The sequence below is a fragment of the Cryptomeria japonica genome, chromosome 3, assembly GCF_030272615.1.
Source record: "Cryptomeria japonica chromosome 3, Sugi_1.0, whole genome shotgun sequence".
Lineage (NCBI taxonomy): Eukaryota > Viridiplantae > Streptophyta > Pinopsida > Cupressales > Cupressaceae > Cryptomeria > Cryptomeria japonica.
Window position 1 is genome coordinate 781,394,150 of NC_081407.1, and position 20,052 is coordinate 781,414,201.

The following is a 20,052-nucleotide window of genomic DNA, read 5'->3' on the forward strand; positions in this document are numbered from 1 at the left end:
TCATATCTTCTGACATATTCATGAGCATCCTTGAACAGGGTAGGGCAATAATACCCAGCTTGGACTATCTTCCCAGCAGTTGTCTTAGCAGAATAATGACCTCCGCACATTCCATCATGCATTTCAATCAGCATTTTCTTTGCTTAGAATTCATCTAAACACATGAGTAACCCTCCATCTCTATTTCTCCAAAACAAGTCACCTTGAATGAGAACATACTTCTGAGACTTCAATTTTAGAGTTCTTCTCTAATTATGTGTCGTTCCTTCTGAAAATGCAGCATCTCTTAAAAATCAAACTATCTTTGAATACCAAGGTTGCCTTTCAATACTAGTGACTGAAGTACTTTTGACTTCAACATTATTTATCTCAACATTCAGAAGATTAGATTCAGTCATGAGCTTGGCCAGACCTAAACCTCTCACCAATTTGGTGATCTTTATTTCCAAGTCAAATTCTTGGATTCTATTGATCCATCTGCACCTTTTTTCTATAACCTCAAACTGGGACAAAATATCTTTAACTGCAGCATGTGGGACATAAGCAGTGATATTTGCATTCACCAGGTATGGCCTGAAAGCCTTAACAACTTTAACTAAAGCATAAGCTAGTTTCCCCATGGTTTCATACTTTAATTCTGCTGCTTGCAAAGACTTGCTATAGAAAGCTATGGGATGCTCATATCCCTCATTATCCTTTTGTAACAACATTGTAGCTATTGTATGGTATGAAGTAAAAGAGAACAGAGAGAAGGGCTTACTGTAATTAGGAGATTTCAGCACTGGTGCTTCCTGAATGGCCTTTTTAATTTCAGCAAAAGCCTTTGAGGCTTCTTGATCCCAACAAAACTTGGTATCCTTCTTGAGCAACTTGACAATGGGTTTCACTATCTCTACAAATTTTGCAATGAAACTTCTAACAAAATTTACTTTGCCTAAAAAGGATTGAATACCTTTAATGTTCTTTGATTCAGACACTTTGTTTATTGCTTCAATTCTTTCAGGGTCTATTCTTACCCCTTCCTTGGAAACAATGTGCCCCAATAATTTTCCTTCAGTGACCCCAAAATGACATTTATTGGGATTCAATGACACACCAAATTCCAAGGCTTTATTGAACACCTTTTCCAAATGTCCAAAGTGGTCATCAACCCTTTTAGAGAAGCAAGTTAAATCATCTTGATAAAACACAATGATGATATTGATGAATTCTTTGAAGGCTACATCCATAGCTCTTTGAAATGTAGCTCCAACATTTTTTAATCCAAATGGCATTCTTACATAGACATATGTTCCCCATGGAGTAGTGAAAGTAGTTTTAAACTATTCAGATTCTCTCACTAACACTTGATTGTATCTTGAAAAACCATCCATCATGGACAAAAGATCATAACTTATTACTCTCTACACCATAACCTCCATACTTGGGGAAGAGTAGTTATCTTTTAAAGAAGCAACATTCAAATTTCTAAAATCCACACACAATCTAATGTCCCCATTTTTCTTTCTTACTGGGACCAGATTGGAGACCCATGAGGAATGTCTTATAGGTTTGATAATTCCCCCCCTCTCTTAACTTAGTCAATTCTTGTTGCATCTTAGTTTCTAACAGGGGATTAATAGGTCTATGCTTCTACTTGAAAGGCTTAGCATCTGGAAGTAAAGGAACTTCATGCTGAAAAAGGTCTTGTCTATACGCCTTTAGGTTTTCATAAGACCAAGCAAAAACATGTCTATATCTTTTCAATAAATTAATAAGATTAGTTCTGACATGAGGGGGTAATTTCATCCCAATGTATACTAACTTAGGGGATGATTCAGTCCCCAGGTTTACCTCCTCCAACTCTTCCAACTTGGTGGTAGACTACTGATGTAAGTGACTGTCATTGTAACTAAACATGCTCTCTAGCTCTACCAATCCTTTAGGTATCTTATTTGTTTCCAACTGGACCAAGTCATTTCCAAACACTATTTCCTTATTGTCAACCACCTCCACTAGTGCATTGCAATCAATCTTTTGTCCATCATAATCATCAACACATTGGATGAACCTAAGAATATCTTCATCATCAGCAAAAACTTGCCAATTATACACATTATCAGGGATGGCAGGCCTAGATTTTATTTCCACAGTGGAGATGCCGGTTAGTGTTGCATCATCATTTTTCAATGCAACATTAGCTAGAAAATCTTCTATAATATTCTTTGATCACTATATCCAATTAATAGAAAATGCACTAAAATGCTCAATGTCATCCCAAACTGCATGTTTATATCTCTTTAATCTATCATTTTTGGATGCATATTTGGATCTTACCTGAGAGACAACCAATTCTGAATCCCCCAACACTATCAATAGCTAGATTCCATGCCTTTTTGCAACCTCAAGCCCCAATAACAGGGCTTCATACTCTGCAGTATTATTTGTGCACTGGAAAGCCAATAAGAAAGAATACTTAAAGGTTATACCTGATGGAGATACAAAAATAACCCTGGCTCCAAATCCTTCTTTGGAGCAAGCTCCATCAAAATACATCTGCCACAAACCATGCTGTTGTGATTCTAGTTCGACCACAATGGGGTCAGTATTCTTCAACTGGGGTAAAACTGGTTGTAGTCTGAAATTATCAAGATCCACATCAATCATACAATTGAGCATATTAGGATCTACACTCTCAATTACTCTAGGAGCACGTGGTTATCTATACAACTTGACCTGATTCCCATTTATTGGAATGGTGGCATAAGATAAATCCAGTTGCACATTTCCTCCTACTATTGTTGCCCATTGCCTGGACAACAACATACCATAATGGGGTTTAGTGTCAGTAACAATAACGTCCATTTTATAAGTTGCCTCAGGGAATGTTGTTATCTTTACTTCAACATCTCTCATTGCACCTATCACAGGTACTTCCCTGTTATCCATAGCATAGCATTTTCCATATACAATGGTTACTGATAGTCCTAGTTCTTTCATAACACCATAGGGCATCACATTAGCAGCAGCTCCTAAATCTATCATGCAGTTTTTTATCAATCGGTTATTTACCAACAAAGTAACATAGAAAGGATCTACTTGTGAAGGTTCTTAAGTGATAGTGGTTCCAACATAAACCTCTGGGGTTTGGAATTCCTGATCCTTTCCAATTGTAGCTAAACTGGTGGGTAGGATTGTGTCACTGTCAGATAAATTAGAAAACAAAGACAAAGTTGCATCCCTATGCTCTTTTATTTTCAGTAATTCTACTAATGGAACAGTGACCTCCATTTGTGTAAGAGCTTGAGCCATGTCAAATGTGGAACTACTGCTTAAATCAGTATTAGCTCTAACTCTTTCTGCCTTAAGCTGACTTGCCCTTTTTGTTGTGGCAGCTCCTTGTATATCACTGGTATTTTTATCATCTGTACTCTTGGGTACATCTTTAACCTGTTCCTTCTTTTCTTGACCGATTTTAGGGAAAGTAGTAGCACTACTTGTTGCCCCTTTTTGAGTAATCTCTTTTATGAACATGGAACCAGGTTCACCCTGATCAGTGTCCTTCTTGGTGCTCCTTAAGTTATAATTGTGTTTTGCTTTAGCAATAGCAGCTTTGGTGAGACTTTTAATTTCTTCCTCACTAGGCCTTCTAAGATGAACTTCTTCATCGTCAATTGTTACCACATTCAAGGTAGGATGCCAGACCAGAGTTAGTTGTCCTTGAACAAACCTTTCATTATCCAACACATCACTGTATTCACTTTGTATGGATTCCTCATCACTTTCTATAATAGTTTCAAACATGTTAATGTCAAGCTCAGCTTCTTGTCTCATGGATTCTTCAAGAGCTTGAGCTACTGCACACTGATGAGGAGAATGTGGCCCATCACAAGCAATACACCAAGGAGTATTTTCTACATTATGGACATTTTTTCCTTTTAAGGGATCTGGAGTGTCCTGATTTTGAGCAATTTTAGGCTTCTCATTCTGGGGTTTACCATCTTTCCAGTTGGTATTATAAGGCATGTCATGCAATCTAGGGGATCTATCTTGCCAGTTATAATGAGGCTTGTCATTTTTGTTTACCTTGGCAGTCAGATCCTTCATAGAAATGACCAACTTTTCTAAATTGTCTTCCTCCTTAGCGGCTTTGCTAGGTTTCTATTTTGTTTCTTGCCATAACTTACCATTGGTTCTCCTTCCTAACTTCCCAAATGATTTTCTATTGCTTTCCACATTAACGGCAATCCTAAATGCATCCCTCAAGTTATGTGGATTTTTATCTCTCAAGATATAGGCCATCTTAGAATCAAATGCATTATAATAGGTGTTCAAACACATGTTATCATCTAACCTCATCACCTGATATAATCTATGCATGGCCTTTTGAAATCTAGCATTGAAATCAGTGACCATTTCATTATCAGATTTTCTGATGTTATTAAATTCATTAAGCATGAAGCTCACATTTTTTTTGTCACCGTATTGTTCTTGAAAACAATTCTTAAAGTCCTCCCATGACCCAATTTTATTAACTAGAAGACCTCTATACCAATCTCTTGCATCATCAACTAGGGACTAAACAAACAATTTCATGATGACATCTTCATCCACTATCTCATAATCATTTATTAGGTCACCAAAAGATTTAAAATGTTCTTCAGCACTAATTGCATTATTTCCAACAAACTTATGGAGTATGTTCCTTAACTCAGTAGGAACATGGTTGGGATATCCTGGGATCCCATCAAAGAACAATTGTCTATACTACTCCAAATTGATAGGTCTCCTTTGAAAAGGGTTAATAACATTATTGTTTCCCAGGTTCATCCTAACTTTTGGAATTGGGGACTGAGATATTTGGCTATGCTAATTATTCATGGGGATTTGACTTACTGATGTTGTATTAGCAGGCACAGTAGGCTGAATCTTAACCAGGGGAAGGGAAATTTGCTGAGGATCAGGCTTACCAAGATCTCCTGATGGAAAAATGATAGAGGGAGATTTTAAGTAGCTAATTTTTCTTTTAACTTCTTGATTAGCTACTTCCAACTTGGCTTTCTCTAACTCTATTTGTAAATCCTCCTTTTCTTTCCTCATTCTTTCCATCTCTTTCTCATGTGCTGAAAGCCTATGAGAAATCTCTTCTGTATTTCTAGATCCAGTTCCATCATCCACCCATATTTGTTTCCCTTTATCAACATTATTCTGAGGAGGCTATGAATCACTAAGCATTTCCTGGTTTGGTTGGACTACTGACCTATATGTTGGCTTAGCCTTTGGGATCAGAATCTCTCTGATCATAGGGCCTTTCTCATCACTCTTTTCTTTTTCCTTGGCCAATACCTCAAGATCAACTATATGTCTAAGAAGCCTATCTCTCTCCATTAGTTTTGCTTTGACTTCCTTCTCCTTATTTGCTTCCTTTTGGACTCTTAAGGAGATTAAGTGGTGAACCCTCCTATTTAAATCTTCTATTTCTTGTGACACTTTATCTTCATCAAGGAAATTCTCCTCAGAGTCAGATATATTGACTTGATCAATATCAATCAAGCTAATATTTCCATCAATTGTTCTAGGAACAAAATGTCTAATTGTATTTGAACTAGTCCTATCTCTCGTAGACACACTAACATGAGATATATCTTATTTAAAGCATGAGCATTATCTATATTTCCAAACAATCTAGAATGGAAACCTAATATATCATGTTCAGAATCTCTGGAAGAAGAATTAGACTTTGCATAAACAGGTCGATTAGGTGTCTTACCGGTATTGTTATTCTTTTGCACCCAAGCAGCATTTGATGGTTTGTGAAGCACTGATCTCTTCTGACCTCTTTGTGACTATTCTAGAAAACCTTCTTGCAAAGTTTCACAAGGATGCTTCTTCATGAATGATCTGGTGTTTTTTCCTCCTTGCATTATGCTTGTCTTCCTCACTTTTTTTTGTACTTCACAAGGACTAGTTCCAAGATAATAGAGTCGCCACCCACAACACTATGGGAAATATGAAAACAAGCTTTGAAAGAAATGATGCAATTCTTCAACCAAAATCATGTATCAAGAAAATAGAGAGAACTTTCAACAAGAGACTTCTAGACACCACTGCTATATTCCTTGAAACACCAATTTACTCTACAAACACACAATGATTTTCTTTATAAATTTAGGCACAAATTTGCGTTTGGATTCTCACTATTACTCTCCCCAGGAGAGTCGCCACTTTTGTTGTTCTCAAAATCTAATTCACTTTAACATTCTTATAGTGACATGATAACTTTGTATGCAAAAGTGATATTAAAGAAAAGGAAACTTCCAGGACAACATGTGATAAGGTTTGATTAACCTTCTACACTTCAAACTTATTCAAAGTCCAAGCGGGTATACCTTTTTGAACTAAATTCACACTTTTAAAAGATAAATCCATAGAAAACCAGTCCAAATACCAGTGGATCTAATCACCTTAAAAATAATTGAAACAAACGAATGAAAATTGTAGACACCTAAAAATGGTCAAACGCTTGCGAAGTCATACTTTAACAATTACGCATTGCCTCATTTTAGGTTTTTGCGTCGCATTAACATTTCTCCTATGTCACGCACTTGGTATTTATCATTTGTGAACATCGAGTCATTCTTCTACATTCTTCAATCATCTCGTCCTCAAATTTGGTCTTGTCGACAACATTATCCAATCATGATTTTGATCGAACTTATCTTGTTGCATCAATGTGCGTGCTAATTTGTCATCATTTTGGACATCGTCAATCCTAATTAGGGTTTTGTCCTCCTATCAATCTTGCGATCGATTTGTCATCAATCATTGCACTCTTATCAATCTTATCATCAATCTTATCATTTTGGACATCGTCAATCCTAATTAGGGTTTTGTCCTCTTTTCAATCTTATCATCTGGTGATCGGTTTATCAATCTTGTCGTTTTATGATCGATTTGTCATTGATCATTGTCATTGTTCGATCTTGTCATTTTGCGATCAATTTGTCATTGATCGTGGTCATTTTCAATCCTATCATTTTGCAATCTATTTTGTCATCGATTCTTGTCCTCTTGTCAATCTTGTCATTTGGCGATCGATTTGTCTATCGATCATTGTCCTTCTCAATCATGTCAATTTGGATCAATTTGTCATTGTTCCTCGTCAATTGGCACATTTTCTCAATCATTCATTTATCACATTGGTCATTTATCAGTCCAAAATCAAATCAAATCGAGTCAATTATCTTTCAAGACCTAATTCGTCTTCCAAGGTTTCGTGATTTCATCATTTAACCTTGTGTGTCATTTGCTTCCTTTAGGATTAATAAATTACTTATTTATCCTAAGTCTTCTCATTACAATTAAATCTTCATTTAATTGGCTAATTATTCCTCTTTGTGAATTGATTAATAAATGAAAAATTATTAATTAATTCACTAATTCCTAATTTCTAATTTTCATCAATTTCCTAATTTCTAATTTCTTAATTCCTCTTTTTCTAAATTTTCTAATTTCTTAATTCTTAATTTCAATTTCCTCCTATTTCTCTCCTAAATTTATGGAAATGACATAGAAATTTGTCATAGAATTTGTCATAAATTGTCATAAATTCTTGACATAGAAATTTGTCATAGAATTTGTCATAAATTGTCATAAATTCTTGACATAGAAATTTGTCATGAATTGTCATAAGCCTTGCATAGCAATTTGTCATAGATATGTCATAATTTTGCTATTCTTGATTTGAATTTCCATTTGAATTGCATCATGCTAATCTTGTCATTTATCCAATTCTTCTATAAATTGGATGATTTTCTTCAATCAAATCCCTTGATCCTTGATCTTGAATCCGAATCCTTAATCAAACTACCGAACTTATGCTTCTAGTACTCTTGAGCTTTTCATCAATCTTGCTTTCAATTGTATGTGCACTTGTAGGTGAGATCCCCAAATCCATTGAAGAGGAAAGAACAACAATGGAGCCGCATGGAAGGAGCATTCAATTCTGCATTTGGTTTGCATAATCTTTCATTTTGAATGCTTTGTTTTCATATCTCTATTGAGTGTGCTTAGGATTAGGTTCATTTGCAATGAGTGCTCTCATGATTGAGTTATCATGTCTTATGTTTTTATTGATCTACTTATTTTGTGATGATTCCTAATTTCTATGTTACATTAATTGGTGAACCCGACATGAATACTAACCTTCTAACCCTTTTACTGTGTTTTGGAGTGCTTCTAAGTTGATTTGCAGGTCAAAAACCCAAAAACAGGGTCATGCAGTGCATTCTGGACACTTCTGTGCTTGTGTGAAGCATTCTGCGCCTATGTTGAGCATCTTGCACCTGTGTATGCAACATTATGTGCTTGTGTCAGACATCTTGCGCCTGTGTCATGAGTTCTGCGCTTGTGTAAAGTCCAGAACAGAGGTGAAAAATGCAGTTTTTACTTGAAATTTTTGGTGTTTTTGCATTCTGTTTTCTGTGTTTTGGATTTTGGTACTAATTATTTGTGTAGAATCTTGGCATATGCATGGAAAATACTAAAAATCAAACTACTAACATGTTTTGTGCAGATTCGATGGTCAAAGACAACAAATCAAACCTCTAACTTGGGTTTTGCAGGTTGCCTTGGAAAAACAACCAAATTGTGTGCTTGAGATTTTTAATTAGGCACTTAGTGATTTATAAATAGGTGGGAATGAAAATTTTCTTGCTTTGATTGTTAAGTGTGACATTGGAGTAGGAGAGTATGCTCTCATCCTTCTTAGGGTGATCAGAAATCCAGATCTTCGATACCATGCTTGTGTTGTTGATTGAGTGTCTCCATTAGAGGGCCTGCCTTCCCGACCACTTTGCTTTAGCAAGCAAGTGATAATCGTGAGAAGGGAATGACCCAAAGTGAGTATGGCTAGAATTCCTTGGCATTCTAACTCACTATAAAAAAATACCCGATGAGCGAAAGCTTTGAAGGAAGTGTTACGTGGGAATTGCAGTTACTTGGGAAGTGATGACCCTTGAACTCTTTCTCATATCAACATCTAAGTAGGGCCTCTTGGTCTAAATCGCGCTTGCGCGACTACATTTTTTTGGTATCTTGATGGGCTTAATGTCTCAATCATGCTTGCATGACATCAAGGAGTAATGCTTAACAGAAATCCTTACTAAACACCTTGTTTTTAGAGGCCAAAAACCCTTCTAGTTGCTTGAGAAGGACAAATTCAGATACTTGGAAGAGATACTAAGTTCACCATGGGGAGATTCCATGGGGACTGATGCTTGGCTGCCCTGAGAAGTGAGTGCCGTGGAGGGGAGCCCGTGGGGTCAAGCATCTATGTATTCTCCTTGAATCTCATAATGAGTCTACCTCTCAAGTACCTAATGTCTTTGCCTACCATAAGAAATGTGGAAATGAGCATGAGTGTCTTGAGTCTAAGTTGCAATATCTTGTATTATTTGATTGTCAAAAGTTGAATTGCATCCCATTTCAAAAAGCAAAACAAATTGATTCAAAACGAGGTTAAACATAAGAGACATTCATCCAACAAAAATTCAACAAGATTCAAAAACTAATCTTCAAACATGGTTGTCAAATATTGTTCAAAATCTTGTATTAACATGCATGTCACTTACATTTAGGTTCATCCTAGGTTGCATTTTGCAAAGTCATTTGTCAAGTACCAAGGTTAGATGTCACCTAGGTCATACTCCTTTGCATATCAATAAGAGTCATCCATTTGCATGTGTCCTCTTGCATTAAAATCATACCATTGTCATACATTTGCACTTGCATATCCTTAGGTCTCTTCATTAAGCTTAGGTCATTATCATATCATATTAAGGTCATTTGCATAGTAATTGTCCCTTTGCATATAGTGTCAAAACTAGGTTTTGTCATACTTGAGTAATCCAAATCTTTGATAAACCCTAAGTCATTGTTAAGAAGTCTAGACCTTATCAAATCTTTTGTCCTTTTGTCATCAATATCATTTCGTCAAACCTAGCTTAGTATCCAAGCATATAGGGGAGACATTGTCATCTTGTCCTTTGTCACTTAGTTCTTTTGTCCTTTGAGGTCTAGACATCATTTCAATTTCCTAAAGGTCTCTTTTAGATTTGCATTTCAAAAGTTTGTCAAAATCTTCGAAAATAACCAAAAAAAATAGATTGCATTTTCATCTATTTAGTTTGCATTTAGTTGCATATCATACATTATCCTTGAAAAATTCCAAAAATATTGCATTTGCATAGTGACATGTCTATTGAAACAAGGTTCCAAGCACCAATGATGCAACAAAGTTTGACATATCAACCGACAATGCAATCACAATTCTATCCAGCCCAACAACAAGGCAATATTGATCAAACTTTTTATGATGAAACAAGTCTCCAAATACAAAAACTAGAGGAGAAACTAGCTCAAGAAAATGAGATTTTGGAACAAAGAGTGAAAAACATTGTGAAGAATAGATCACAAATGTCCAAAATGTTTCGAAAATTTCCAGGTCAAAATCCAAAGATTGAGCCAATTGATGTAAGATCTCTTCTTGAACGATCATACATACCAGCTCTCCTCTCCCAAATACAGATGATGAAACAATTTCAAGAAAAGAGACAACATCAATTTCAACAGTATGTGCCTCCACAACAAGAACAAGAAGGTGTTTACTATCAATCAGATTTTCAACCATCACAACCAATTGTTCAACAGCTCCAACATTTCCAACAGACACAACCAATGGTCCAATTTCAACAATATGTCCAACCAACTATACAATGTCAACAAATAGTTCAACCAATGGTGGAATATCAATGTCAACAACAAAAACCAAACATTCAAAAACAAAGGTTGCAACACACACCAACCCAAGTTTCAAACATGTCAGAACAATTGAACCAAGTCCAATATCAAAACATGACATCAAACCAACACCAACTCCTTGCCAAACAAGTTCAAATTCCAAATACAACCATGTCAAAACCTCGAAAGAAAGGTGGCTTTATTGCAATGCTCTTAAGGAAACTACCAAGTGAGTTCTTTGAGGAAGATCAAGATAATACAATTCTGTCTAGAAATGCCTCATTCCCCCACAAGCAAATTGACTCTCTAGTGGCATCTATCCCTACACCTTTAGAAGTTTCGCAGGAACCTTCCATATTGTCCTCATCAAATAATACACCCAAGGATGCAATTATCCAAGAGCTATCCATAATTGTTTGCCAAGATAATCCAGTTCATGATGCACATCCTTGTCATGTTTCAGAAAGACAAGACTCAATGCCACCATGCACTTTATTGCCATTACCTATTTTAGAGGACCCTATTCAAAGTCCCTCTTCCTCATGTTCAAGCATTGATTCCTTGCCAGAATCCATCACAAATATTCAAAGTGCATTTCCTTCAGGCCAAAGCATTAATCCCTTGTCTGAATCCCTCATGCATATCCAAAGTCCAACCTCATGTCAAGAGGATAATTTAGAGCACAAAGAAATGAGTCCTCAAACAGATCAAGATCAAGATCTTGAAACCGTATCATCCCATCCAATTATTGAGCAGGACCCCATCTTCCCAGACACTCACGATGATTCCCCTATTCTTGTCCATCCTATCCAAAGTCCTATTGACACTCCATTCCCTGAGCAAGATCAAGATATCCCAGTTCATCCAATCCCAAATGATCCCCTTCCATTTCATGAACATAATGTCCTTTCAAATCCCATTGACATTCCACTTCCTGAGAAAGATCAAGATATCCTTTCCATCCTTTATGATGATCCCATTGAAAGTCAAGAGCAAAGCACCTTTAAAGAGGATTCCAATGATCTTCCTCCTTGTCAAGATCAAATTATTTCTTTAAATCCTCCACAAGATCCACTTGTTCCTCCATCTCCACATCCTAATCTAGCATATCCACTCCAAGATTGCATTTCTTTTGATGATCCCATTATTTCTCCCATTCCATCTCTTGAAGAGCCCGTCATTGAACCATGTCCACTACACAATCCTAGTCCCCCTCATGATCCTAATCCCCCTCATGATTCTAATGTGCTAGTGCAAGATGTTCATGAACCCACGACATGTACAATGGGTTCTTCCACTTTGGTGAAATCCAATCCACTTCAAGATCTCATTATTTCTCTCATATCATATCCACCTCATAATGGACTCGCATCTTCTTCCCAAAGAAAAGAGTATCCTACAAGTCAAGATATTCATAAAGGCAAAGGAGTAGACCTTTATGAGAAAGAACCCCTCCATATCAAAGAAAATGTTAAGGGTCATGTCTACACAACTCACTCTCAAGATGTTGGTATCCCTCCTTCAAAATCAAAACATACACCTTCCCCATCATCGCTTCCATCCATTCTAGGTCCCTATATCCCTCCATCTCCTATGCAACATCAGCAAAGGCACACATCTTGGAGAACCTTCCATCCATCCCACATGCCTCCATATCATTCCCATCCACATCGACATTCATTCCCTCTTCCAAGAAATTTGGATGCCAAGCATAAAAGTCATAAGTCTAGCAATCCACATGTATTCAAAGATCAACATGTCCAATATAATCGACATTTCAAAACAAAGAACAAATTGATCTATAAAGAAAAAGAAATATCCAAAAGGCCACAAAGGCCCACTGAGCAAAAAAAAGCAAAGTCAAAATCTATATGGGTTCCTAAATCCCTTGTGCAAGCAATGCACTCCAAGGAACCACAAAAGCATGAGAAATCAAAAACCATGTGGATCCCTAAGCGGCTCCTTGAAGCACAAAAGCCTAAAGAAACATCCAACTTGGCATCCAAAGTTGCTATTCCTCCATCACCTTCTTCATCCATTTTGGGCCCTTATGTCCCAAAATCCCAAGCTATTCCTCCATCCAAACCTTCCAAGTCTATTTCTCCATCACCTTCTTCATCCGTTTTGGGCCCTTATGTCCCAAAATCCATAGCCTTTCCTTCGTCAAAATCTCAATATACAAAATACGTCTTTCCTCGATCAGTCCATCACCCCTCAAGGTGTGTGCCAATGTCGATCTTGCCTTCATCTCCATCCACTGAAGCCCAATTCTTCCAATACCCTACCTATTATCCAATGCATATTTTCCATCCTTCCATCCCTTTGATCCAATCCTTTGCATAAATCCTCGCCTTAGTTTCATCTCATTTTCCATGTCCTTATCCTACCAACGTCTTTGAGCATACTTTTAAAGGTCATGGTCCATTTATTTCAAGTCTACTATCCAAACAAAAAAGACGCTTGAGTCCTTCTTCCATCCCCTATCATGTGTCCATCTTCTATTTAAAATGTCAAAATACAAAAAAAAAAGTGAGAAAAAAAAAGAAAAGAAAAAAAAAAAGAAAAATAATTCGTCCACTGGTGAAAACTTGGCAAACAGGCGCTTTGGGCAAGTACCGTGATGAAAACCTAGCAAATAGGCGTCATGCGTAATCTATGAACTTCTTGCATACCACACTTGGGGGCAGGTTTCCTCCTTCATATCCTTTTGTCCTCCATTTTTCCATTATCCTATCATACCATGTCATTACCCTTCATATCCTATTATCCCTCATGTCCATTTTCCCTTTCCACCTTTGATCTTGACAAGGCTGAGAATCGTCATGAACATCATGTATCTTGTTTGCAACTTTTAGTCCATCATAGCTTTTGGTCTTTATCCATTTGCTTATTAGAACCTTTCATCCATTTTGTCCATTTTCATCCATATTCCCTGTCTTATTGCAACTTTCTGCCACTATCCCTTAGCCTACCCCGACCTTCAGTCCATGTCCCTTATCCATTCTTGGTCTTGCTTATCCTATCCATATCTTATCACTATCCATACACTCTTTTTCATTCCTTGATCTTGATCTGACATAAGGACGCAAAATTTAAACATGGTTTCAAAAACCTCTTGACATGTCCCTCATGCCATGTTACTGCTTTACATTGTCATATTCAGTCTCTTATCCCATCATGCAATAGCCCTTGAAAATTGCATCTGCGTTGTCTCCATAATAAAAGGCCTTTGTCTTCCCTCTATCCACCATCATTTCAGCCAAGCCTATTTATTCACCTATCATATTCCTTGCCTTGCTAGACACTGGGGGCAATAAAATAAAACCATAAAAATTGAAAAATGTCTTGAAAAAAATCATAAAAATTGAAAAATGTCTTGAAATAATTCAAAAAAATTGAAAAAAATCCAAAAAATCATAAAAATTGAAAAATGTCCTAAAATAAAAACAAAAAAATTGAAAAATGACCTGAAATAATTCAAAAAATTAAAAAATGACCGGAAAAAAATCATAAAAATTGAAAATGTCCTGAAAAAATCTTTAAAAAATCACATAAAGTCCTAAAAAAAAAATGAACAACAAAAAAAATTGTAAAACTCCAAAACACAAAAAAACACGCATTTTGCAATAAATTATTCCTTTTGAGCATTAGACAGCTCATTGTGTATACATCCAACAACGCGCAATCAAACATTGTGCTTTAATGAAATCATGCTTTAACAGATGACCTTTTTCAATCCAAACCAAATATTCAACCTGATTAAAATTGTCATATCACTCGAATATCGGCATCAAAATCATTTGTCCTTGTTCCTACTATCATGGGTCTTATACAGGGTGTGGTATACTCGAAACCAGACTGTGTCCTATCTTAGACGGGGTATCACATTTCCTGAAACCAGACAGCATGATCATCCTATCAGCACTTTCAACTTTTGACAATGAAGATCAAGATGTTTGTCTGATTTGCTTGAATTTGTGAGTCTTATCTTTTTATTGATTTATCTTTGGCTTCGATCATGTTCCTATGTTGCTCGATGATGTCACTGAGTGATTTAGAGTGACCGGGATGGTTCATGATCCCTTTTTCTTTTTTTGATTGTGATTGTCATTTGTCTGTGATGTGTCTGTCTTTTGCAAAAAGGGTTGCATTTCAGCTCAGGCCTTCAATGCCATGATGCTACGCATCCATTTTGCTATATCAAATAAAGGTTCTCACCTACTTATGTGCATTTGTGAAAGCAAGTTTTCCTTCATATCTAACTATCTCTATCTAATTTCTTCTTACTAACATTTCTTCCATCAGTCTTGGCAGTCCATTTAATCCTATCATTTTCTATCATTCTTATCGATCAATTGGCCTCTTTTCTGCATGTTTCCGGCCAATTCCTTGAGGGGGCATGCATATGTCATTATTATTGTCTGGGGAATTTTCATATGTCATTGTTATTGTCTGGGGCATTTTCATTATTGTTCTTTGAAACAACGCTTAAAATCGCATTGTCTCAAAGAGGGGCAAAATGTAGACACCTAAAAATGGTCAAACGCTTGCGAAGTCATACTTTAACAATTACGCATTGCCTCATTTTAGGTTTTTGCGTCGCATTAACATTTCTCCTATGTCACGCACTTGGTCTTTATCATTTGCGAACATCGAGTCATTCTTCTACATTCTTCAATCATCTCGTCCTCAAATTTGGTCTTGTCGACAACATTATCCAATCATGATTTTGATCGAACTTATCTTGTTGCATCAATGTGCGTGCTAATTTGTCATCATTTTGGACATCGTCAATCCTAATTAGGGTTTTGTCCTCCTATCAATCTTGCGATCGATTTGTCATCAATTGTTGCTCTCTTATCAATCTTATCATCAATCTTATCATTTTGGACATCGTCAATCCTAATTAGGGTTTTGTCCTCTTTTCAATCTTATCATCTAGCAATCGGTTTATCAATCTTGTCATTTTACGATCAATTTGTCATCGATCGTTGTCATTGTTCAATCTTGTCATTTTGCGATCAATTTGTCATTGATCGTGGTCATTTTCAATCCTATCGTTTTGCAATCTATTTTGTCATCGATTCTTGTCCTCTTGTCAATCTTGTCATTTGGCGATCGATTTGTCTATCGATCATTGTCCTTCTCAATCGTGTCAATTTGGATCAATTTGTCATTGTTCCTCGTCAATTGGCACATTTTCTCAATCATTCATTTATCACATTGGTCATTTATCAGTCCAAAATCAAATCAAATCGAGTCAATTATCTTTCAAGACCTAATTCGTCTTCCAAGGTTTCGTGATTTCATCATTTAACCTTGTGTGTCATTTTCTTCCTTTAGGATTAATAAATTACTTATTTATCCTAAGTCTTCTCATTACAATTAAATCTTCATTTAATTGGCTAATTATTCCTCTTTGTGAATTGATTAATAAATGAAAAATTATTAATTAATTCACTAATTCTTAATTTCTAATTTTCATCAATTTCCTAATTTCTAATTTCTTAATTCCTCTTTTTCTAAATTTTCTAATTTCTTAATTCTTAATTTCAATTTCCTCCTATTTCTCTCCTAAATTTATGGAAATGACATAGAAATTTGTCATAGAATTTGTCATAAATTGTCATAAATTCTTGACATAGAAATTTGTCATAGAATTTGTCATAAATTGTCATAAATTCTTGACATAGAAATTTGTCATGAATTGTCATAAGCCTTGCATAGCAATTTGTCATAGATATGTCATAATTTTGCTATTCTTGATTTGAATTTCCATTGGAATTGCATCATGCTAATCTTGTCATTTATCCAATTCTTCTATAAATTGGATGATTTTCTTCAATCAAATCCCTTGATCCTTGATCTTGAATCCGAATCCTTAATCAAACTACCGAACTTACGCTTCTAGTACTCTTGAGCTTTTCATCAATCTTGCTTTCAATTGTATTTGCACTTGTAGGTGAGATCCACAAATCCATTGAAGAGGAAAGAACAACAATGGAGCCGCATGGAAGGAGCATTCAATTCTGCATTTGGTTTGCATAATCTTTCATTTTGAATGCTTTGTTTTCATATCTCTATTGAGTGTGCTTAGGATTAGGTTCATTTGCAATGAGTGCTCTCATGATTGAGTTATCATGTCTTGTGTTTTGATTGATCTACTTATCTTGTGATGATTCCTAATTTCTACGCTACAAAAATTGTACTCATGTTTAGTATTGACCTACAAAATATGTAATAGACAGTCTTGATCTATACCAGTGCCTTATCCAAGGTCACATAGTCATCTAAGTTCAAACAATATTCCCGCAATCAAATATCTTCACATATCCCATTAGTTTGGCTTCTGCAGATCCCTATATATGCCTGACATACATAAGAATTCATTCATACCAAATTAAACCGCACTCATCCAGATTCAAAGTATCCCACAAAGAATTTACTGGTAGAAATGATTCCTACATATTTAATTCCCCTCCTGAAGAGAAAAGCTAAGAAACATATCTACTGAAAGTTGCCTTGCAACCCCTATTCAAATGAAATAACCCTAAATTATTCAGAATGAAACAGTAAACACTTGCAAACATATTTGAAGACAACACAAAGTTTAAACTCAAAACCGATGGTCTGTATATTGATATTTTCTTCAAAAAAGTATTACAAAAACCTTTGAATATCCTCCATTACAACTTGGAAAACCCCAGATAAATTTATGCAGCTTTTTCTTACAATTCTTTTGCGATCCTCTTTCTACTAGTCCTGGTATCCATTTATAACAATATGGATGCATAAAAAGCTTTGGACTTTCCTAGGAGAGTTTGTTACAATCATTACTTCTCAAGAAGAAGTTACACAACACTTTACAAATGCAGTTAGAAGTCTCTTTCAACATCTGCGGCTTCTTACTCTTGTTGTTCTATTGCAACACCTTCTAACTACTCCACATCAAGCACTGCATATTTATTTGTCCATTCCTGATACACCTCATCAGTAGGCCATGAGAAGTTAATTACTTTTTCTTTTTCTTGGCTAATCTTTTCCAAGAATTTCTCATTTTATTGTCCTCTGAATTTAGGAAACCATAATGAGATTTGATTTTCTCAATCTCTTCAATTGTTTTAACAAATATGGAGGCATCCTCTTATTTGACAATTCCTTTTATCCTTAATGACAATTTGTCTTCTAATTCCTTAAGCCATATTTGTTTGTCCTTTAATTGGTTTGGGCTGACAAAACCTCCTGGGAGAAATTCAAAAACCTGATCAATGTACCCTTTCTTGTACAAGTTGATCTTTTTGTCTGTTTTATCTACTCCTTCTGCAAACTTTACTAAATCCTTAGTCATATCATTTGTAGATTTAATAATAGGGTCAGGCCCTACCTCATCAGAGGATACACAAATTAGTTCTATATCCTACTCTTTGGGTCTCCATTTATCAAAAATAAGCATTAACACAGCCTTGTCCCCATTTAACTCATTCCACATTTCCATAATCTTAGTCATGTTGTTATACATTAGTGAAGACCCTATAGTGTCAGCAAAACTTAAAATTGTAGCCTTTACCCTCTCTTCATATTTCTTTGCATATAAGGCTTGAGCCTGTTTTAAATTCTCCAACTCATAGGGAGTGATCTCGATCAACTGAGAACTAGAAGGTGCTGGAGATGGTGGGAACTCAATAATGGGGCTGGTAGGTGGAGGTCTTGTAGGAGAAGAGGAGATAATCAATGTTGAGGACTCACCTTGATGGTATTGTCCTGCCAACTGGCTTTGCAGCTTTGTGATGATGCTATCTTTACCTCTTACCTCTTCCTTGGCATTGTTGAGAGCTTTTAGAACTGTCTCCAACCTAACTAGGAGATCTACCTTTTCCTTGGCCTCCCTTTCTACTACTGCAACACTAAACTTTGTAGTCTCTAGCATAGTGCTAGCAGCTTCCACTACCCCAGTGCTCTGCATTCTTTTCACTATCATTCCTCCAAGGTAACTTGACCCTAGGGTGTCCTTATTCCTCTTATTTTCATCTCTTTTAAGAGACCACATGACTAGTGCAACATTATCTTTGCTGAAAATGACTCCCTCCATAGGTTCAGTCTCTTTTCTTACCGCCTCTAAAACCAAGGCATCTGCTATGTCCCTTCCCTGCTCAGGAGTGATGGTCTTAAACTCATCAGCCATTTCTCGCTTTATCTCTTCCTCTACCATAGCTGGATCTCTATGGGGCTGCTCACTTTTCCTCTTTTCACACCTAGCATTAAATTTATCAATGTTCTACTTCCACACAAATTGCATGAAAGCTTATGATGTGAAAATGTTACTATCAACCAAGAAATCTTCACTGGCTTGCTTGATGTGAGGGTCCCACTCCTGGCCTTTGAACTCATTAGCAGTGATGTTCATTTCAGCCATAAGGGGCTCCTCTGGCATTCCCTCTTCCACTTCATCATATGTGTATGCTATCTCTCCAAGGCTGCCTAACTATAACAGTTTCCCAGCTACTACCTGTTCATCTCCTATATGAGTAGGGGATTGAGATGGAGAGTACAAAGGTTCATCAGATTGTACTTCTTCTCCCTCTCTTTGTCTCTTTGGGCTATCTTGAATGTCAATGACATCCTGTATCTTCCTCTTCCCTTTTGAGGTAGAGGGCTCCCCTGTTGTTGGCATCAACATACTATAGTTGGACTTCTTGTGCAACATGTAATCACCAGGAGGGATTGCTCAGGAAGATGCAAACCTATTTAGAACCAATCTTGCTTTCTCAAGGTTGTTCTTAATTACAACCTCCCTCTTTTCTTTCAATGTTTGCATCACATCTTTGAAGCACAGAATTAAGAACTTTATCTTCTCTTCAAAAGGGTGAAAGCTAGACAAAGGGTCATAGCTAATGTCAAATTGGTGTACAAAGTCTAAAGCCTTTTTGTAGGCCACCCACTTTACCTTCCTCAGCTCTTTCTCATCTAAAACAAACTCATTCCTAATGAGGCCTTCAGGAAATTGGAATTGGTGGGGTCTACCTCTACATATTGCCCTCTTTCTGAACAAGCCATTGAAGAAGTCTTCAAGGTCAACACATCGGGATACTACAGTTCACAAATGGTATGGTTTAGGGAAATCTTCAAAGAACTTCCAACCTCCTTTAATTATCACAAATTGATGTGCTATGGTAACTGTAGGGAAAATGGTCCCTTTACCTTTGCCTGTTAACTCTGCCTCCTGCACACCACCAATCTGCCTGAGGATCTCTGCAATTCCCACTTTAATAGGGA